The sequence below is a fragment of the Lutra lutra genome, chromosome 4 (genome assembly GCF_902655055.1).
Source record: "Lutra lutra chromosome 4, mLutLut1.2, whole genome shotgun sequence".
Lineage (NCBI taxonomy): Eukaryota > Metazoa > Chordata > Mammalia > Carnivora > Mustelidae > Lutra > Lutra lutra.
The window spans coordinates 111,201,885-111,225,453 of NC_062281.1; positions in this window are offsets into that span (position 1 = coordinate 111,201,885).

Genomic DNA, 23,569 nt, shown 5'->3' on the forward strand with positions numbered 1-23,569 from the left:
ATTTTCACTGTGAAAATCATTTATCTGAAAACTGAACTCAGTATGGAATATGGTAACCTGGCCTAATGGAAAAAATGCTCGGTGAGGGGGCACCTGGGTGGCTCAGTGAGTTAAAGCCTCTGCCTTCTGCTGGGGTCATGGTCCCAGGGTCCTGGGATCGAGCCCTGCATCAGGCTCTCTGCTCAGTGGGGAGCCTGCTTTCCCCTTTCTCTCTCTCTGCTTCCCTCTCTGCCTACTTGTGATCTCTGTCTGTCAAATAAATAAATAATCATTTTTTAAAAAGTATCTATATTGAAAAAAAAAATGCTCCATGAGGTTTCAGGACACCTGAGTTCTAAGCTGAGCATCTACCAACTGGCCTTGTGATGGGTCGTTTATGTCATCTTGTCAAAAAAGAAGCTTTCACTCAGTGACTTCCAAGACCTTTCTTTTCAAACTTTCTGTGAATCCCCACACATAAATGTAACATTCTTCCTGCCTAGTTCTGACACTAGAAACATGCGTATTCTGCCTAACGTGTGCTGTAGTCCTGTGTCCTACAGTCTGAACCCTTTCCCGGCTGTCCATAGGGTAACATTTCAGGAATGGAGTGCAAGACACTCTCCCTCAGCTTTCCCCTCTCCCTTTCAAAGAATGGTATTAAGTAATGACCACTAACAACTCTAATGGGGTTTGTGCTAAGCCTGACTTGATGGGTTTAGCCCTTTTAGGCAGTAATTAAGTGGAATGAGTTGAGTTAGGGGATTAAAGAGAAGAACCAGAGATTTGCTCTTCCGAGGACTGAGAGGTTCAGATGTCAAGCTCATTGATGTTGAAGAGAATTTGCCATTGTCCTCTGCCTGTGGTCATTTGTCTTTATTGAGCCTCTGAGTACATTAAGCACAGCACACATGCAAGAGAGTCTTCTAATTATTTAGAGTTAAACTTTGTTGTTGAGATAAAAAATTTCCTCTTGGGCCTCCTGGGGGGCTAAATCGGTTAAGCACCTGCCTTCGGCTCAGGTCATGACCCCAGAGTCCTGGGATGGAGTCCAACATCGGGCTCCCTGCTCAGCAGAGCCTGCTTCTCCCCCTCCTGCTCGCCCTGCTTGTGGTCATTCTCTGTCAAATAAAAAGTAAAATATTTAAAAAAAATTTTTTTATTTAATTTCTTTTCAGTGTAACGGAATTCATTATTTATGCACCACACCCAGTGCTCCATGCAATACGTGCCTTCCATAATACCCACCGCCAGGCTCCCCCAACCTCCCACCCCCGCCCCTTCAAAACCCTCAGATTGTTTTTCAGAGTCCATAGTCTCTCATAGTTCATCTCCCCCTCCAATTTCCCTCTACTCCCGTCTCCTCTCCATCTCTCCATGTCCTCCGTGTTATTTCTTATGCTCCACAAATAAGTGAGACCATATGATAATTAACTCTCTCTGCTTGACTTACTTCACTCAGCATAATCTCTTCCAGTCCCATCCATGTTGCTACAAAAGTTGGGTATTCATCCTTTCTGATGGAGGCATAATACTCCATAGTGTATATGGACCACATCTTCCTTATCCATTCGTCCGTTGAAGGGCATCTTGGTTCTTTCCACAGTTTGGCGACTGTGGCCATTGCTGCTATGAACATTGGGGTAGAGCCCAGATATGGACCCTCAACTCTATGGTCAAATAATCGACAAAGCAGGAAAAAATAGACAGTGGGAAAAAGACAGTCTCTTCAATAAATTTTTAAAATAGGGGCGCCTGGGTGGCTCAGTGGATTAAGGCCTCTGCCTTCAGCTTGGGTCATGATCCCAGGGTCCTGGGATCGAGAGTCGGGCTCTCTGCTCCACTCGGAGCCTGCTTCCCACCCTCCACCCCCCCCCCCGTGCCTGCCTCTCTGCCTACTTGTGATCTCTGTCTGTCAGATAAATAAATAAAATCTTTAAAAAAATTTTTTTAAATAAGTAAATAAAAATTTCCTCTCACACCAAGGCAGTATTTGAATTCCAGGTTCCCGGGCCCAGCTGCTGCCTTATGCGATGCCTCTGGGAATGAGCAAAATCCTCTGCTGAAAGGCTTTCACACCTTTCATTCACTCAGGTTTCTGTGAAGACCATGACTTCTGCAGCCCTGGCCCGCCAGGGGGCAAGTTTTTATTTGTATTTGGTGTGGGTTTTGTTTGAAGCTATTGAACTTACATAAAATAGGGTGAGAGTGGGGGGTTTCTCTCTCATTCCCAGCACCAGGACTATGCCTGGCATGTAGAAGGTAGAAGGTAGTGCATAAATAATTACTGAATCAGGGAATGGGTGGCTATATAAATGATTTCAGGTTTTTTTCCATGGTGAAACATTTGGTAAGTGGTTTTCATGACCACCTCGTTCCTCCTACCCTCAGCAGGAACTTGTCCCCTCAGCCACCCTTCTGAGGTATGTCCAGTCTCTCTACCCTGACCCATTTCTTCCCCTTGGTTTCAAAATGCCAGTTTCACCACAACCAAATGAAAACTTCCCCTGTGCTCCCTCTTCTTCTCAGGCCGCCTACACAAGCTCACTCCAGCTCCTGGCAGAAGGGCTGGGTTTCTTCTACCCAGTGCCCACCCCACGCTTGCATCTGATCTCACCCCTGAGACAGCCGCCACCTGGCTTAACTTCTACCCATATGCAAAGTTGGGTACCCGATGTTGCTACTTGGGTGTTCTGTGGCCATCTCAAAACCCCAATGTCCAGAACGGATACCCTCCTCTGCTTTCCAAACCAATCTCTCCTTCTCCTATTCCAGTCCAGGGGACCAGCATCACCATTATCCTGGTGCCTAACGTAGAATCCCAGCTGTCATTTTTGATTCCTCCCTGTATCGATCAATCACCAAGTGTCCTCATTCTAACACTGGAATGTTTTTTTAAATCTGTTCACTGAACTCTATTCACTCTGTTATTATTACCTGCTATCAGACAACCAGCATCTCTTTTCTAAATTATCCCAACAAGCACCTAATTGATATCTACTTACCATCTTACCTCCTTCCAACCAAAGCGATCTTTCTAAGACTGAAAGACATCACTTCACAGGTGTTACATTTTATTTTTATGTTTCCTCACCCTCCACTCTAATGTACATTCCTTGAAAATAGGAGTTTCGCAATGATTACTCACATTATTGGAAGCTCCCAGAACAATGCCAGACACATAATAAACCCTTAATCAATATTTGTTGGAGGAAATAATGAGCAAATGTCACTATTATGCTTCAGTTCTTTCAATTAAGACTGTATTGTGCTCAGGAGAATCGTAAGCGTCATCATTGCTAACGTTACTGAGCACATACCACAGGTACCCAGCATTGTTCTGAGGATTTTTTTTTCAAGATTTTATTTATTTATTTGACAGACAGAGATCACAAGCAGGCAGAGAGGCAGGCAGAGAGAGGGGAAGGGAAGCAGGCTCCCTGCTGAGCAGAGAGCTCGATCCCAGGACCCTGGGATCATGACTCAGGCCGAAGGCAGAGGCTTTAACCCACTGAGCCACCCAGGCGCCCCGTTCTGAGGATTTTTTTGTCTATTGTTTCATTTGGCCCTCATGTCCTACCTACAAGGTAGCTAGGCTTACCTACAAACTTACAGGCCAGGGCGGGAGTCCAGATATAAGTCCACAGGCTATATGTCTAAGTATTTTAAATCAAAAATCAAGCCATCCAACTGTTAAATAATATTCTGTTCTCCTAACTTGACAAATATATTTTCATAACAACCGGAAAGCTGGGCTCAAATTTAGAATTCTCAGATTCATAGATAGTTCCATGCTCCTGGAATGGGACTACTTGGCAAACTTGCCTCCATCCCACAGTCTATCCCCTTCTCTCCCTACCCTTGGCTCTGTCGTTATATGCCAGAGGGACCTGTGTGATATAGGACACTCCAGCCTGTCCATCCGAGTCCCAACCACACCCCTGTCACACAGCTATCCCTTGGCACGATCTCAGACCTATGATGGTAGCCGGAAGGCAGAATCAGCCATCAGAAGGACAAAGCCAGAGCAGAAATCCATGCAGGTCAGGAAAGTGTGTTCATGGCCACTGGGCAGGGAATTCTGGGGTCCTTGTGGATGAACACGGTCTAGAAGGGCATGTGAGCTCTGGGTGAACTTGTTCCCCAGGATCCATTTAGTAGATGAGAAAACTGAGTCACAAAAATAATTTGGGAAATGATTTTTTTTTTAACCGGTAAGTTAAACAACTTGCCCAAGATCACATAGCTGGATAGTAGCATAACTGGGATTCAAACCCATTCACCACATTACCCTGCCTCCCTTGGTTAAGTTGAAATTCCGTAACATGGATTAGCTCCAGTATATAAAGCTGATATAACAGGGAGACTCAAAACTATGGAGGTTCAAAAAATGAATAACTGATTTGTCTCTCACAGTGCAGGTAGAAGGCAGATCTACTACAACAGGTAATAGAGAAACCCAGGGATCCCCTCAGTGCTCCCCCAACCCTTAGAACAGGAGTATCCAAAGTGTGATCCCTGACCAGCAGCATCAACATCTCTTGGAAACGAGTTAGAAATGATTCAGACTCACTGAATCAGAATTTCTGGTGATGGGGCCCGGCGATCTGTTTTAACAAGCCCTCCAAGGGCCTCTGATGCTTGTTAAAGTTCGAGAACCACTGCCTTAGGGGGTTATCCTCGTCTGCGTGGACGACATCATGTCACCACTGCCCCATCACACGCCAGCTGGCAGAGATGAGGAAAGAAGAAAGAGGGGCAGCCAGCCTCCGAAACTGAAAAGTTCACCTAACACTTGGGCCTACACCCCAAACAGTGACAACCTCAGTCCCATGGCTGCTGTTTGCGGCAGGAGGAGCTGGGGCCATGCTAGCTGAGTGATCGCATGTCCCGCCAGAACCCCGGAAGGGCAGGAAAAAGGAGAGAGCAGACAGTGGGCAGTAGAGGGAAGCCGGTTACCAGGTTCACCCTGGTTTAAACCTGCAAGTTTAAAATAAGGCTGTTATCATTTAGGCCCTTTAAGCATGATGCCTGGAGCATGCCAGCTTTTGGAGAGTCTTTGAAAATGCTTAATAGCTGAAAAAAAGAACTCCTGGCTTTGAAATATAAAATATAAAAATATAAAAAAGAAAACTTTGAAACAGAAATTAATAAGCTATTAAAGAGTCAACTGCACCTTATCAGCAATAGCCAAACCATAGAGAGATCCCAAATGTGTATCAGCTGATAAATGGATAAAGACGATGTGGTAAATATATATAAATATAATAAATATTATATTTACCACATTTTCTTTGTCCATGTATATATGACATTATAATATATATCTCTTCTTTATCCATATATATGACATTACATAACTATATATTTTTAATAATAATATGAAATTTGCCATTTGCAAGGACATGGATGGAGCTAGAGAGTGTTATACTGAGCAAAATAAGGTAGTCAGAGAAAGACAAATGCCATATGATTCCACTCATGTGGAATTTAAGAAACAAAATAGATGAACATATGGAAAGGGGGGAAGGAAGGAGGGAAACAAACCACGAGAGACTCCTTTTTTTTTTTTTAAGATTTTTTATTGTTTATGAAAAAGTAAGAGCAAGAGAGTGCGGGGAGACAACCAGACCCTTCGAGGAGTCTGACACGGGCCCCATCTCACAACCCTGAGATCATGACCTGAGTCAAAACTAAGAGACCCTTAACTAACTGCACCGCCCAGGTGCTCCCATAAAGAGACTCTGGGAGATAGGAAACAAACGGAAACTTGATAGGGGGGAGGTGGGTGGAGGATGTGCTATATGGATGATGGGGATTAAGACGGGCACTTGTTATGATGAGCACTGGGTGTTGTATGTAAGTGATGAATCACTGAATTCTACTCCTAAAACCAATATTACACTGTATATTAACTAACTAAAATTTAAATAAAAAGTTTAAAAAATAGTCAACTGCAAATCAGCTTAAGGTGGGATCGGGCTACATTTTCATATGTTCGATATGATGTGTGATGGGGCCTCCACAGTGCTGAGGTCTGCAGAGGTCTTAAAATAGCCCTGCATACATCCCCCATAACCTCTGCCATTCTCACCTCTCCAAACCATCTCTCCCTCCCCGGCCCTGTGGACCTGCCTTCCTTGAGTGTGCCTCAGTTTCTCCTCTTGCTCCCCCCCTAGCCATGTCCCTTCATTCAGGGCTGACCATTCCCCAGACTGCCTCTTTGCAATCTGCCCCCACCTTTGCCTAGCTAAGTCCTACTCATCTTCCAAGTCTGAGCTCGGACTTTACCTCATGTGAGGAGTCTTTCTTGTCCCTCCTGATGGGTTGTCCAGCTTCTGTGCCCCAAAACCCAGGCGTGTATTGCTGCCACAGCCAGGCTCCCCAGGGACTGGTTATTCCCTCTCCAAATGATAAATTAGTCAAGGGCAACACGTTCTTTTTGGTCAGAGTGCCTGACACACTATAAATACTGAAACATTTGTTGACTGAATAGGTCCCTTGGGAACCTTTGATATGTGGGCTCAAGATTTCAATCTCAATTACTTTCTCAAGAGAGACAACCAGGAGTCAGAGTCACGCAGCAAAACATTGTTATTACTGATCTTTTTAAAATACTTTAAAAGCTTCATGTAACCACATCCTCATCCTTTATGCCACCAAATTATTTTTAAATAGAGCTTTTGTTGATAACAACCCCCGCTCGAACAACCCCACATCCACCACCCCTGACAGGATTCAGTGTGTATTTTTCCTAGTACTCGATTTCAAAACCCACCAAAACATGCTCTAGCAACTGTCTCACATAGTTTAGAAAAAAACAAAGGATGAGCGGCAGCAGTGAAAAATTGGTCATTTCCTGTGCCTTCCCCGTCTGCTGTTAGCCAAGTCGCAGAGCACCCTCACTAAGCACGACGCTGACACTGTCCAAAATCCCATTTCAAACCCCAGCTGTTATTTCCTCAGATCTTGGTCTCTTGGTACACACACAACTGAGAATCACGTTGGTATAAGCTTCTTCAGATGGTAAAAGAGGTTTTGCAAAGGAACCACAGCTTTAGGTTGCTTTACGTCCTGATTAAGGAGTCATTCAGCTGTGTGAGAGCATTTACCATTAGGAGAAAACTCAATGGTAGAGTTTGTAGAAATTACGCATTTATAAAATCAAGGAGCTGGAAATGATCTGGGATACCTGAGGCCTCGCAATGATGGTTCCCAACTCTTCTTCCACTGTTCCTTCGGACTTGAGAGAGAGCACCTCACCTCGCCTCAGAAACAGTGGTTCACTCCAGGGGTAGCCTTCCCCATCAGGGAGTGCCATAGAGTATGGTTCTCAGTTGCGGGCCATTTGAAAATGACTGGAAGCACTTTTGGTTGTCACACGTGGGGGCCGCGGGTGTCCCTCCATCTAATGGCCAGAGACTAGGGAAGCTGCTAAACATTTCGCAGTACACAGGACAGAATACCACAATAAAGAATTACCCAGCTCAAAATGTCAGCAATGCCCAGACTGAGAAACCCCGCCAGAGAGGTTAAGAGCTCCGGGTAAAAGCCAGAGCCTGATTGTAGTTGCAGGCAAGTTATTCCACCTTTACGGATCTCAATTTTCTCATTTGTAAAATGCAAATAATATCACCTACCTGGAGCGGGGGATGTGTGTGTGTGTCTTTTAATGATTAAATTTATGCAAAGAGCTTCATAAAGTGGCCCGTGTGTAAGTGTGTCACACACACTAAAGACAATGGTGATTCCCAAGGTGGGGGGGAGGTAAATGGAGGGTGTAAAGGGACGCACTCTCCTAAAGAACAAATCTGGAGGGAGTGTGGGGTGCCTTACGAAACCTAGATTTAGATAAGCCAGTTTTACAGTGCTGAGTCATTGCCACAGCAAGTCCCTCGAAGCATTTTAAGAAAACTGTGATCCTCCCCAAATTTGCATGCAAACATGTGTGTGTCTATTTGTGCATTTTTCTGGAGAAGATTAAATAATTACTTCAGCTTCTCAAAGGAGTCTATAAATTCAAAGGGTTAAGAATCATTGATGTCATTCAATCTCCTCACTTTATAGAAAACCAAACCTAAAGACAGTAAACGACTTACCCCAAATCATACATATGTAGTGACCGATCTATGTCATAAACCAGGCTGTCCCATGAGACTCGTACAGGTGTCCCCACTGAATTGAGATTGAGGCAGTTTATAAACACACAAGACAACATAATAAACACAAACACAATTCCTCCTTCTAGCTCTATCAATTTATAAAGCCCTGAATTTGTCTTCTCAGAGTGAGTTGAACGGTGATCTTCAAATCTCCTATACCAAAGTCACCTGGGTCTAGATCAGAGCTACTCTCTGAGCCCAGTAATCTGATTCTAACAAGCACCCCAGGCGATTCTTTTCTACACGAGTATTTGAGAATCACCGAAGCAGAGGCCTTGGAGACTGATCATGTTAGTTTTTGAATGTTGATTTGTAAAGTTGCCAAAGCATTTCTTTTCTGAACTACATTTTCAGCTTTTCCAGGAAAACCAATTTAAACTAAAATTGCTTTGGCTTGGTCCCTGTCCAGAAGTGGCTTTTTTTCCAGTAAGGGTTTAATATAGTTTATTTTTTAAATTGTGCTTAAAAAATATTTCTGTCTAGTAGAGATAGGGACTGGATGGAGACCATCCAGTTTCTGTTTTCAAGCATTTAGGAATTATTTTAGATAATTGAAGTGAGGAGATCAAATTACTTTCAAAGAGTGCTCCGTGTGTGTGTGTGTGTTTTCTCTTATATCACTGATGGGGAAAAGATCATACACTCTTCCGTATTTGGCCACAATCATTATCATCCTTAATTGGAGTTAAACAGGACTGAGAAGACAACAAATGAAATATGTTGAGAAAAATCTGAGAAACTGTTCGTGTGATTTTAAAGTCTAGATTAGATTGATCGGGAAACAAGACAACAGGAGCTCCTATCCTGTTTCTACCTCATTGAGACAATCACGGTAGTTAGAAAAACTAATATATTCTATTTTCCTCATCTCAGAAATAAGGAGCCTGCTCGGGAAGCAAATTGGCACTGTTGGTTTCCAACAGCCTTTTCTCAGCGTATTTCTTTATTCTATAATCCTCGAAAAACACCCCTGGATGCTAGAGCCTCTGTGAAAACAGCTGACAAATATATGTTTGAAGCCTCTCATCATGGAATTTAAGAGTTAAGGACATCACCACGTTTTGGGACTGCATATCCACATATCCACTTAGATGTCCTTCCAACACCATAGATAACACCCAAACTCTCTTTGCTTGCCTTTTGTTGGGGTTAGGCGGACGCTGTCTGCTCTAAGCACTCTATGAGCACTGCCTCATTTCTTCCTATCCAACCCCTCAACCCTCACATCTGGTGGGGAAACTAAATGTGTGCACGGATCCAGTCTGCAAAGAGGCTGCTCCAGAGGTACAGCTTTCTTCGAGTCAGGTACAGCAATACTCTCTGCCATCTTTTGCTTGTACTTGCTGGACCACCTTGTTCTCCAGTACTGTCGTGTACTATCTTTGTCTGGCTATACAAGTATAGTGCACATTTGTTTTGTATAGTGCCCAGAAAAGCCCCTTATTCATACTTTTTTTGGGGGGGGATTAGGACACTTATACTATCCTTTACCTGATTTCAAAGAGAGGTGCCCTGTTCTTCTCAAACTGTTAGATATGGTTTATAAGTCTAGAGGTGAATGTGAGTCCCATCCCCTGGGTATGAACTTGGAACCGAAAGTCCACCAATGTCTCTCCAGGTGACTAAAGACTAAAGCCGAAGCTGTGGCCTATGGCAGCTGTCAGTAGTCATACTATCTGCCAGGTAGAGAAAGAGATAAGGGATTCCTGCTGGTTTCAAGCTCCTGGTTCCAGCTGTCCCTGAAGTCCAGCCACTTCCTAGTCCTTGGGTTCTATAAGCTCCTTGTGTCCTAAGATAATTTGGGTATCTCTCACAATCAAAAAAGACCAACCAATACATGATCATATAATTTCCTCAACTGGGTCGTGAACTCCTTGCAGACATGATGAAGGCATGGAGAAGATGCCTTCTCATCCTTGTCCTACTTCTTTTTATTCCTGCTCAGTTCCTAGCACAATCCCTTGGACAAGATGTTTGTTAACTGATAGATAAGAGGATACTGTTTAGTCTGTCATATCTCAACCTAAGCGTCAGTTGTGAAAGCCATCCTAAAGAATTAAAATATTATTTATTTATTTATTTACTTATTTATTTAGAACTCCAGCAGGGAGGGGCAGAGGGAGAGAGAGAATCTTAAGCAGGCTCCATGCTGAGCATGGAGCCCAACATGGGGATCTCTGGATCTCATGACCCTGAGACCATGACCTAAGCCAAAATCAAGAGTCAGACACTTAACTGATGGAGTCATCCAGGCACCCTTAAAATCTTATTTTAAAAAGACAATGGCAAATGATTAGAAAGCTTGGCTTTCTTCTCCAAGTTTCTTAACCCTGGTGTTTACCAGGGATTACTGGAAAAGATTTTTTTAAAAGGAAGGAAGGATGGAAGGGAGAGAGGGAGGGAAGGAGGGAAGAAAGAGCTTAGAAAACGTTTCAGGCTTAATGCTCCACTTTCTGGTTCAGCCAGTCTAGGGTAGGGCCTTGGTGACATTATTTTAAAAACACTCCCCAGGTGATTCTAATCCAGTCAGAATTAAGAATCGTAGTTTCATATGAAACTCACTTTACAATTGTTTCTATGTTAAATTTACATACATCCTTTAAATACAGCCAGTTGAGGAAATGGACAGTCTGAAAAGTTATATTCCTATGATGGTAAAAAGTTATTCATCTCTTAGTGTCATCTGTTTGTGGAAAAGCAGTAAGGGTTTTGTCTTACAAACCATCTCTTCTCCTCTTGGTATCACCTTAAAGTTTAGAAACAGAGCATGCTGGGATGGAGAGCTGGTGGGAGTCACGCTACCAGATGGCTCCCCTGGTCTGTTTCTTCTCATTCTTCGCCAGATTAACACATTCGGGTTTTTAATTAGAAAAGGGGATACCAATATTTACTCCTACACCTCCTGCTGCCTTCAAACCCATCTCAACACGCGCTCCTCCTGTGTAAACCCTCCTCTGACCACACCTTCTCTTCACGTTTTATCCACACCCTGGCTCCTCCCTTGAGAACACCAGATTTCCCAGGAAAATGGCATCCTCAAAATGGATGGCCATTGTTCAAGTGTCTGTGTTCCTCAAAAGACTAGGAGCTTGAGCACAGAGATTTTAGTTATATCTGTAGTCCCCAGTAGCTGCTCACTAAATTTGGTCGGATGAATGAATGAATAAAATAGCAATCTGCAGTCAACTTTCCAGTCTCTGGGGGTCAGTATGAATTACCTTCTTTGATTCCTTTCTCACTGTCTCAATTCTTTCTAGGCCATCAAAGACACCAGAGGCAGCAGCCCATTAAACTTTCCCAAATCCTTTTTGAAAAAGCCTCTTCAAAGGGCTGCTCCTAGCAAGAAGCTATCTCAAACCAGGCTTCGCTCAGATTTCTACATCTAACGGCTAAGAATCTACCCAAGAAAATGAAATCTCTGCCGCACGTATTTCTGAAGCCCTCAGAGAAAATAGGAAAAAGATAGAAGTCAAGTGAAATCAAAGGGTCTCATCTGTACCTATTATGAGTCGGGTACCTGGGATAGAGCGACAAAAAACATATGTTAATTAATGATGCCAGAGCTTAGTGAAGAGGAAAAATTACACTTCACCAAACACAACAAGGCTTCCTGAAGAAGGTGGAAAGTAAACTGACCACTTAAATGACTGACAATATGTGGCAACTGAAATATGGAAGCAGAAGCCTTAAAAGGTAATTCGCAAGAGGGGACAAAGGCCTGTTTTTGTCCAGCCCATCATTTGGAACACTGGGCGTGTTTGTGTAGAAACAAGAAAACATGTAACATTCCAGATACTGAGACAGAGTCATTACCTGAGTGCAGAACATGCTTTTGGAAAAAAGATCGGGACATATGCTATGTTAACACAATTCAGGTTCGCCAATTTGAGGGATTTAAATCTTTTACTCTTATAAGCCTCTGATTTTTTTTTTTTTTTACAAGAATCATATTACATGGGGCACCTGGGTGGCTCAGTGGGTTAAAGCCTCTGCCTTCGGCTCAGGTCATGGTCCCAGGGTCCTGGGATCAAGCCCCACATCAGGCTCTCTGCTCAGCAGGGAGCCTGCTTCCTCCTCTTTCTCTCTGCCTGCCTCTCTGCCTACTTGTGATATCTCTCTCTGTAAAATAAATAAATAAAATCTTAAAAAAAAAGAATCACATTACATCTTAAAATAAAAGTAATATATTGAGGAAAAAACCACAATACGTGCTTTCCATAAAATGTTATGAAGTAGAATTCCAGTTATAATACAGTCAGGTACATTAATGCATAGTGTTTAAGCCCATTGAAACCCAAAGAACGATACAACTTTGAAAAGAATTGCCCAGGGTTTATTATTAAGACAATGTTAAAATTCATCTAGAGAATCCCTTAACAACCGCAACCTGATTATTGGATGTTGCTCATTGTGTGAGCACAGAAAGGGCTGCTTTTTTCTGGAGCAGACCACAATAGCGCAGGGGCCGGTTGCTGTAGAAATCTCAAATCTGAACTTTCTGCCTTTTGGCCAACTAATCCTTTCAATGTTACATTAAAACAAATTTTTTTTTTTTTTTTACAATTTTAAGAATTGCATTTTCTTACATCAGGTCCCAGGGTATGAATTCTTGGACTTTTTAGCTTCTGCCTGCTAGCTGAGAACCAGCAAGAGATTATTATTTTATATATGTCTCGAAGCTCCTTGCCCCCAAACATGGTCTATTTTCAAAGCCGTAGCATGTTTTAACCAAACTTTTTCTGGGTTTGGCAATGTGTACACCAGCCTGAAGCTTTAACATGCTGACAGCTGCCTTGCTGGAGATGTTTCTGGTTATTTTATTTTGATGTGCCCTTTCACATCCATCAGACTGGCTACATGTCAGGAACTGGGGTTTGCCATTAAGGCCATGTTGAAATCTGGGCTTGACCGCTTGTTGGCTGTATGACCTTGCGCAGGCAAGTCTTTCACTTCTCCATGTCCGCTTCCTCCACCTAAAACCTCTCAGTAATGTCTAGCAAGATAACTTATGGATTTACTTATAGATTTATAGCATCTAGTGCACTGTCTGGCTTATAGTAAATCTCAAAAAACCTATTATTAACATTCCCCCAAGGTGGAGGGGGGGCGCTGGGTGGCTCAGTCGTTAAGTGTCTGCCTTGCTCTCAGGTCATGATCCCAGGGTCTTGGGGTTGAGCCCCGCATCGGGCTCCCTGCTCAGCGGGAAGTCTGCTTCCCCCTCTCTTTCTCGTCCTCCCCCTTCTCGTGCTCTCTCTCTTTCTCTGTCTCTCAAATAAATAAAATCTTACGAAAAGTCTGCGGATAGCAGGTTGGAAATATAACTGGGATCATTTGAGCTGACGAAATGTCCGGCTCATAGGTCTTTTCTCTAGAATATTTTCTTGGGAATTTTGACTTGCACAATGCCTGTCCAGAGTAGCTCAACCTGGGGATCAGGCGAAGTGGGAAGCCTGTGGACATCTGTAACATTCTCTGCACAAGCAGCCCTGTTGCTTTGTTGAAAAGGTTATAAACTTCTTATTTGGTGCTTTTGTTTTTTTTAATTTTTGGAAAATCCAGGTCTTTTTAAAATTTATTCTTCATTTATTTTAGATTATTCCAGCTCATCCTTTTAAATTTTTAGTGCCTAAGTGCTTTATTTTTTCGATGTCTCATTCTTTAGATTTGCTGTTTACCTCATTTAAAGCAGCTTAGCAATTTGTATCAATGTTTTATCATTTTAATTTCTATTTTTATAGCTTTAAGTGTACCTTTTTTAAAACCTCACTGTTGTCTTTATTTATATTGAGGTCGCTATTTTTTAGCTTTAATTTTTTTCAATCACTTTTTTACTTCAATATTTTTGAAGTCATGATTTGTTAAAGCTGTATTAACCTTGGGGTGCCTGGGTGGCTCAGTGGGTTAAAGCCTCTGCCTTCAGCTCAGGTCACGGTCCCAGGGTCCTGGGATCGAGCCCCGGATCGGGCTCTCTACTCAGTGGGGAGCCTGCCTCCTCCTCTCTCTCTGCCTGCCTCTCTGCCTACTTGTGATCTCTGTCTGTCAAATGAATAAATACAATCTTAAAAAAAAAAAAGCTGTATTAACCTATTTTTAAAATTTCTTTCACCTATTAAATAACAGGTAAATATTAGGAGCAAAATTTCGAGACTAGTTTATTTCTTAAAGATGATTCAGGACGTTTTTCCTACTCTAGTTTTCCCTGAAAGGAAACCACTTTTGATTTCATCTGTTTAGAAAAAAACAGAGGAGCACTTGGGAGACTCAGCTGATTAAGCGATCTATCCTCGGCTTCTGTGCTCTGCCTGGCAAGGCTCTCAGCTCAGCTCAAGATTCTCTCCTTCTCCCTCTGTCCCTCCCTCTGGCTCTCTCCCTGAAAAAAAAAAAAAAAAAAAAAAAAACAGAAAACAGAACTCTGGCCCATCTGGAGCACTGAAGACCCAAAAGGACAGCATTCCTTTCTACTAGATCCCAACTCCTTCCCTCCACAAAGAGGTCTTCAGAAACAGGGACTGTGGATCAACTTCATAAAGTAAAACTGTACACTCATCTAAATGGGCTTTGATTACTACAAACTTAGCTAAAGTACAGTGTACAAAAATATGTTTATTTGGGGCATCTGAGTGGCTCAGTCAAGTAAGCGTCTGTCTTTGGCTCAGTTCATGATCCTGGGGTCCTCGGATCGAGCCCCACTTCCGGCTCCCTGCCCCGCGGAGAGCCTGCTTCTCCCTCCGCCTGGCTCTGCCTGCACCTCTCCCTGTTTTCTGCACACTCTCCCTGAAAAATAAATGAATAAAATATTTAAAAAAAAAAAAAAAAAGAATGTGTTTACATAGTGGGCACGAGACTGCTGTCCTCAGAAAGGCCCGTTTTCAAGGTTGGCCTTGGCTTCCACCTGGAAACAGCTTCCTGCCCTGACGTCCCCTAATGATAGTGGCGGTTCGCTGTGCCCAGACCGTGCAGATGCTGAGGTTTATGCAGAACGCCTGCTTTCCTTCAGGAAGTCTGGAATTTTGGTTCGTGCTAATCATTAGAGGGCGCTCACACGACCAGCCCCCAATAATAAGCACCCCGTTGGTGCTTAGTCTCTAATGAGCTTCCAGGGTGGACAACACTTCACTTGTGTTGTCACCACTGGTTGCTGAAGAATGAAGCACATCCCATGTGATTCCACTGGGACAGGACCTTTGGAAGCTTGCACCTGGCGTCCTTCAGACCTCATTCCATGCACCTCTTCCCTCTGCTGATTTTGCTGTTTTCTTTCACTGTAATAAATCTCAGCTGTGAATGCAGACATATGCTGAGTCATATGAATCCTAAAAAATCATAGAAACAGGCGGGGGCGGTGGTGGTAGGAGGGTGTGACCTTGGGGACCCCGACAAACAGGCCTTCTCCTAGCTCCAGAATGGCTGATAATTAGTTCCTGGCTTAGTCATTGACGTTCAGCTCTTCCAGACCAGATGGATGAACTTTTCCTCTTTCGGATTACCAAAAATCCAACCACCTGTCACTTCATTAGGAATCCTTAATTAGGGATAATTTTCCCAACGGATTTGACTTTAAAATAGATCAAACTATTGTAAAATCTTAGTTAGCTTGGGGGAGTGTCAGGGTCTCTCACTTCTCATCACGACTGGATAGTCATCTCGAAGCCAGTGTCCCTCACTCAGCTTCTGGTGGAGCGTCTGAGAAGGAGAACCCCGAGGCCGGCGCTCCGTGCTGCCAGTACCCAAGACACTCTGGAGCTGGAGGTCTCTGCTCTGTTTTACGGTTTCCGCAGAGCTGTCATTGACGCGGCCCCTGGCCACGACTCAATGGTCATTGAAGGCATGTGATCTAAGTGATAAAGTAAGGTACTAACTCAGCCTTAAGCAGCTGGAAAATCTCAGGCTGGCTGCTGTACTTGTGAAGGAAATTAATGTAAAGAATGGTCAAGGGAGAGAAGTGAATATTGTATATTTTTCTCAAATCAGGAAAGACTAGGCCTATCCAAAACCCCGCTGGTCATAGTCAGGAGATGCCATGTTATTTACAACCCAAGCTACGTTAGAAGCTAATTATCTTTCTAGAATCGAAAACACTGCCTGAAACCTGCTTCTTGGGTATCTCTCTCTGAATGTGCAGTGTGCGGTGTGAAAAGTCTCTCTGCCAGCAAGAAATCTGGATTTTTACACTTTTTTTTTTTAAAGATTTTATTTATTTATTTGACAGGCAGAGATTACAAGTAGGCAGAGAGGCAGGCAGAGAGAGAGGAGGAAGCAGGCTTCCAGCTGAGCAGAGAGCCCGATGTGGGGCTCGATCCCAGGACCTGGGTTCATGACCTGAGCCGAAGGCAGAGGTTTTAACCCACTGAGCCACCCAGGCACCTGAAACCTGGATTTTTAAAAAGAAGGGCAAAACCTCATTTCCTCCCGAGTGTTACTTTATTTTTCTAAGACAAGAACAGATTGGCTCCTTTAATCTCACATCTCCAAGACCCCCATATCTTCCAGGTTTTACTTCTAAATACAAAAAGGCAGAGTTTACACTTCCCGCCTTCATCTCCATCAGCTCTCAGTAAAGGCCAGACGTACACTAGATAAATGATAGAGAGATACTTCTATAGACTATCATTATACCATTCTGATCCCTGATTTCAATTTGTCTTTTCAACGTTCTATTCTATGTACCTGACAATCATTTTTGGAGATCTGGGTGTTGAGATTGACAATCTCACTTGAAGATCATCTCTTTTTCGAAACATTTTTTTTTTTTTAAAGATTTTATTTATTTGTCAGAGAGAGAGGAGAGCGAGCGAGCACAGGCAGACAGAGTGGCAGGCAGAGGCAGAGGGAGAAGCAGGCTCCCCGCCAAGCAAGGAGCCCGATGTGGGACTCGATCCCAGGACGCTGGGATCATGACCTGAGCCGAAGGCAGCTGCTTAACCAACTGAGCCACCCAGGCATCCCTCGAAACATTTTTAAACCACTTTATTGGGGCACGATTGACAACCAAAAAGCTGTGCAGATTTAACGTATACAACTTGATGGGTTTGGAGGTAAGTACATGAAAGTCCATGAAACCACTACCACGATCTAGGCCATAAACTTATCCATCACCTCCAAAAGTTTCCTCCCATCTTCTTATAATAATTGTCATTATTACTATTTTGTGGCAAAAGCACTTAAGCTAAGATCTACCCTCCTAGAAATTAGTCAAAGAGTACAAGGTCTTAGTTCTATAAGATGAGTAAGTCTTAGAGATCTACTGACCAGGATAGAACTTACAGTTAATAATCACATACTGTACTATTCTTAACATTTTGAGTAAAATAAATTCCCATAAGGAGTCCTGGAGGCGACCGAAGGTGAGCATTTAGTTCTAAATTTGCCCAGCCTAGGACGTGAGAACCAATATCCTATGACATTTGAGTGTGCTATTCAACTCGGCTTCAAGCCCCAGCATCAGTTGCCTCAAAAACTGGGTGTCCGAAGCCCCTTCTTGCTCCTCTGTTGTACACCTGGTCCATTCTTTGTAGCCAGCTGAAATCCTTTTGGGAGAGACCCATAATATAAATAAACAAAATATATTTGATAGATCATTACCCCCGAATCCCAAGTTTAATGTCAAGGTAAACATTTGCAGCTGGGGTCATTTCCACAGTTACTACCCTGAACTCATTTTTCACTTGCAGCCTAACCTCTCCGAACAGCTTCAGTCCACTTGATTTGAACCAAAGGAGAAACAGCGAGTGGTGACGCGAATCATCTCTGTTTCAGTGATCTGCCGGCTAAAGCAAGGTCTGGTGAGTGAAAAGGTCAGTTAACTTACGTTTGTCCATTTAAAACCGGTTCCAAAGAACTGTAGGCTGCCTTAAAAGCAGTCTTTCACTAGAAGTTTCTACTTGCCCTCACCGAAAAAGTTTAAAATTCCCTAGGAAAGCTGTTTTTCTTTCTTGATAGGATTATCATAATTCAATCCATAGAGAAGGAACTGGGTGGGAATATATTAACATTTCAATCCAGCTCAAAATAACTTAATACAATTATTTTCTACTTTCTATGCCCTGGGTGCCACTACTGTGAGACCTATGGGTAAATAAGGGAGTTTTATCTTATGCTATAAATTCAGTCTTGCCATAACTGGAACTTTCCTTAATTAGTCTTCAGACGAGAGACAGGCAGGGATGGAACTGTCGCTCTGCTGTGTTATAGAGAGGACTGTAAGGCTTCTGCGGGCATGGTTAACTCTGCCTTCCAAGGGTACTTTGGGAAAGAGCACAGATTCCATCTACAACATGAAACACCAGAGTACCATTCAGCTGACAGACCAATCATTGGTTCAAGCAGAAACTTTGAGCATATTGACGGTTTCAGAAATATCACAAAGGGAAGCATACGAGTGCCAACAATTTTGAAAATACATTTCTGTGGCTTATCGTTGGTAAACTCGTGTTCCTGCTGTTAGCTGCACCTCAGCTGAATATATACATGGGTTAACCTCCCTGGATGTGTCTGGAGGTTTATAAATCAATGAACATCGACAACAAAACCATGTGAACTCCATGACGGCTAGGTGAAGAAATCTGTTGGAATTAACGGATTAGTTTTACTATTTTTTTTCATAAGATCTAAATCTGAAGAAAAAGATTCTCTGCCCTTCTACACAGGTTCATGAATTCCTAAGAACTCTTCTTCCCTCAGATGTGGTCCTATGACAACCTCCATACCCCAACTGTCTCATGCAGTGTTGTGAGAACTGCTAATTGGCAGCTTTTCAACTCAAGAAGAGAAACTACCTTCCCACTCACACCCTTTCCTATGTGTGCTGAAAAAAATTTTTGAAAGACAAAAGAGAAGGGCAAAACCTCAGAAACATCACAACCCAAAGAGATCCAGTTTAATGCATAAAGTATCTTGAATAAAGAGTGCAGCTTCTTCTTCTCAAGCTGGCTCTTCAGGACATACATCCAAGTGGTGAGGTTCGTTCCATCTGATTTTTTTCCATAATTTCTCCTTTAAGAAAAAAGGCCATTCTTCTCAAAAAGCACTGATGACCAGTGGATCACCCAATAGTCATAAATGACCAAGTAGGACCCAAACTCGGATCACAATCAGTGTTTTATTAACAGAAACGAAAATGAAAGAGAGAAAGACAGCAAGAGCCTGACGTTATCCGACTTTTGCGAAAGGCAAAGTCAAAGATTTCTTTGTGCTCATTGTCATACACTTCAAAAAATGGCCACAACCTGGAAAGTCAATGAAAGATAAACTAAAAATCCAGAATGGAGAGCCTGAGACACTTGAAAGGCACCAACCAGATTGGATCAAACATAAAATTACAAAGAGACTTCAGTACATTGATAACTCAAATTTCAAATTATAAAAGGGAAAACATAAATTGCATAAAACATTTATTATTTATTAGCAGTGCATTCTTCTACACTTTAAAATAGAACAAAATCTCTTTTGGAAGGTAAACTTCATAACAAAATACATGTCAACAATTTTTGTTTTTGGAGTAGAATTACTTTGCTATATACTTTCTATATTATATACATACACTTCTTGGTTTGTCTCAGTATCTACATGTGTACCGATCATTTTAATACATACACATGTAGATACCTATGACTAATATACAAACATAATCATGGAAAATTTATAGTAGTCAATTTTACAATCATTTTAATAGCTGCACACAAATTAGTGTTCACAGAACTCAAACTGTCAACATGGTTCCCTTTTCCCCACTTCTTGAATGTCATCTGAATTACTTTCCACAGATAATTTTTTTTAAATACTACCATCTTCCTATACAACTAACCAATCTTTTTTTTTTTCTTTTTTAACAACTCATAATAAAATATGTTACAATTCTGGCTTTAGAAAAGCTATATGATTTCATTCCACTTATTTTAATTTTTGAGTCCTAAAACATACAATTCATTTTTTTTTCCGTCAGCTTTAGTGCAATTATTTGGTACTGCATTACTGAAGTTTAAGTCATGAACCTGAGCCAAACAGTCATTCAAATGCCTTTTTAAAATGGAAAACACGGACATGATGTTTTGCTGAAGCATGTGTAATGGCCTCCGGGTACCCCTTCCCCCTACAAATAAACAGATTATAAATAACTCAGTGGTAGCAAGGAGAGCACTTCATGTGGATCCATTTAACTCTGTGAGGTGTCTTCTGAGGCAGCATGGGAAAAAATTAGCATCGAAGGCTTCCCAGCTGTCTGGAGAAATGAAGCCTCTGGGCTTCTGAGGCCAAAACACAAGATTATACTCAATAAATGGGCCCTGAACACCTGTAAGGAGGGCCTTCATTCTCATGTTGGGCTTCTGATATGCTAGCTTGTGTGGTAGGTGTTTGTCATCTGTTTCGTAGATATCTCCTGTGATACAGAGAACTACTTAGCAGCATCTTTTTTTTTTTTTTTTTTTCAGTTTTCTCTCTTCATTGATTTAAAACAGGTGCCAGACCATGTGTGCTTACAGACAACAACCTCGTACCAAGCGTGGAATGTCCTAACTGGGGTCAGGGCTCTTGTGAGAGGAGGAGAGAAAAAAAGGCATTTGGAATGTTGAGTCATTTCACACAGAGACAAGCTGTGTTTTCAGGAGAAACATTCAGAGAGTTCTGATCTCCAACTGGATGTTAAATTTTTTTAAAGCCCCCCAAGGATGAGAAATGAAATGGCTCGGCAACAAAAACAAAGGGAAAAGAAGTAGTCTAAATAAGTCCCATCAACAAATCATCCTCCTCTCCCCAGAGATCAGCTTGGATAAACTCATCATATTTGACTGACTCCCCAAAAGGATGAACTGATATGCCCTGTTCAGAATGGGAACATAAAAATCACTTTCTAAAAACTTTCTCCCTTACTTTTTCTTCACAAAGAGGAATTATTGTATTTGTTGTAGACAAAACCATACTAAACAAATTCAAAATACAAATTTTTGGTAGCAAACAGCAAGAAAAATCTAAGTCAAAATATAGTCTAGTTTTTACATAATTTTATATATGTATAAATTTATCAAAATAGTATCTTAAAATTCACAATACATACATAATGTAACACTGTACATGTAATTGTAATAACAGATGTATTACCGAAATACATTAAAAATAACCTTTCAAGATACCAAATTCAACGTTACAACTGTCTGAGTGTTGACAGCTCCATAAACCTAGTTTCAGTGCATTTAGTGTAGTCATTAGCCAGAGTCTTTCTGGTTTCAAGTCTCTTGAAGGTCTTATGTTAGCGCTCTCCTTAATTTAAGGCGGGAAGGCAGAAAGACTCCTCTGACAAGCAGCTGCTCTCTCTCTCTCTCTCTGCATTGCTTGTCCAGATGAAGACCTGGTGTCTAAGAGCGGAGCGCCTTCACCGGAGTGGCGGGGGCTTAGTAATGAACATATTCAGACTGAAGGGACTGTGTGGGGGAGAGACAGAAACCCAGGTTAAAGTCCATCACATGCGAAACTGGAATTTACACCTGCAGCTTCCTCCTTCAACACAAGACAGTTTGCATCTATTATATAAAAGATCAATGAAATATACTGAGAAGAAAACAGAAAAGGATGAAAAAAAACCCACAAAGCATTTGCTAAGAATAAGAATGTGATGTGATTGCAAGAAAACCGTATTTTAAAAGGCTTACGATTTGTTCGTAGCAGTTAAAAATTGAGTGTTATATGCAAATTGGTGGGTGGCATCAAACTCACTTCTCAGCTTTTATGCAATAATACTAAGTTTGACTCAAAGATATTAAACGACACCTGTAACTGAATTGAGGTTTATTAGAATATACTGTAAGATTATATATACTTTGTTGCATCTAATGCATATCGAATAGTGCTTCTAATGCAGTAGAATTAGCCATCACTTAAATAAGTTCCTTAAGAATGCTTGAATTTAATAGATAGCTTACAAATCCTTTCCATCTAGGGGGATACAGAGCACTACTAGCTTTGAAATCTAAGCTTAAGACCCAAAAGCATTTGTGTAGAAGAATCTTGCAGTCATACACAATAGTGGGCAGCTTTCGAGAAAAATAAATAACGCAAATCCCTCCCACATCATATTAGATAATCACATATAATGAACACGATGGGGATAGGTAATCAAGAACGCCCTGATAAGGGGTGCTGGGGTGGCTCAGTGCGTTAAGCCTCCGCCTTCTGCTCAGGCCATGATCTCAGGGTCCTGGAATCGAGCCCCACATTGGGCTCCCTGCTCAGCTGGGAGCCTGCTTCCTTCTCTCCCTCTGCCCCTATCCAGTATGCACATGTGCTCTCTCTCTCTCTCAAATAAATACATGAGATTTTTTTTTTTTTAAAGAATGCACTGATAATAGATATTAACCAGGAAAAGATAAAGATAGTTCGAAAAAATTTGCCAGATACTTATTTTTGAGCAGCAAACAGCAGTTAAAGAGAGGGAACACAAAAATTTAAAAAAAAAAAAAGAGGGAACATAAATCAGTCTAAACATGAACAAATTCTCTTGTACAATTCTTCTTATCTAGCACCTCAAAACAACAAAGATTACTTGATTTGCTACCAAAGGTCCTTTTCTCCTCCCCCAATAATTCTTTTTCAAACTTATCTGCAGCCTGGTATTCACAGGTCTTCTCAATTCTGAGACTAGTGCATTTTGTTGACAGTAGGCATATCAGTAAAAATAATCTGTTGGGCAAATCATCTACAAAAGGATTCAAACTCTCTTTGTTCACTCTCATTGCTTCACAATCCTTGTGAATTTTATACCCTGTGGGCGGCCATTTACAGCGTCAAAAAGCTATCAGCCTGCCCTCAGACGGCAAGAGCCCACACCATCACACAAACAGAGTGAAAAGTCAGAGGTGTCAACATTCAGTAATGGGCAGAGGGTGCCAGTAACATTGTACAAAAGCAAAGCAGGAGGCGAGGAGTGGGAAGGGAAGGTTGGGGAGGGGAGTGGTTTCTGAGGCTGCAAGTTTCCAGGAAGAGGGGAAATGTGAAGAGGGAGAATGGAAATGTTAGGAAATGTTAAAAAAAAAAAAAAAGAAGAAGTAGGGCATTATCCTTTAAGTAGACTTGAACTCATGGAGAGCCCAAGAGGTAAGCCAGAAAGTCCAATAAAACCAGTATAATAGGGGCGCCTGGGTGGCTCAGTGGGTTAAAGCCTCTGCCTTCGGCTCAGGTCCTGGGATTGAGCCCCACATTAGGCTCTCTGCTCAGCGGGGAGCCTGTGTCCCTTCCTCTCTCTCTCTGCCTGCCTCTCTGCCTGCTTCTGATCTCTGTCTGCCAAATAAATAAATAAAATCTTAAAAAAAAAAGTCTAATGTCTTGAAGCTCTCGTACATTTAACGTGTAGGCCCACCAGTTGCCCTCCTAACAATCAGAGCTTCAAAGTGGACTCTGACTTTTCTGGCTGCTTTTTCCTAGTTTCTTCTGAAGCCTGG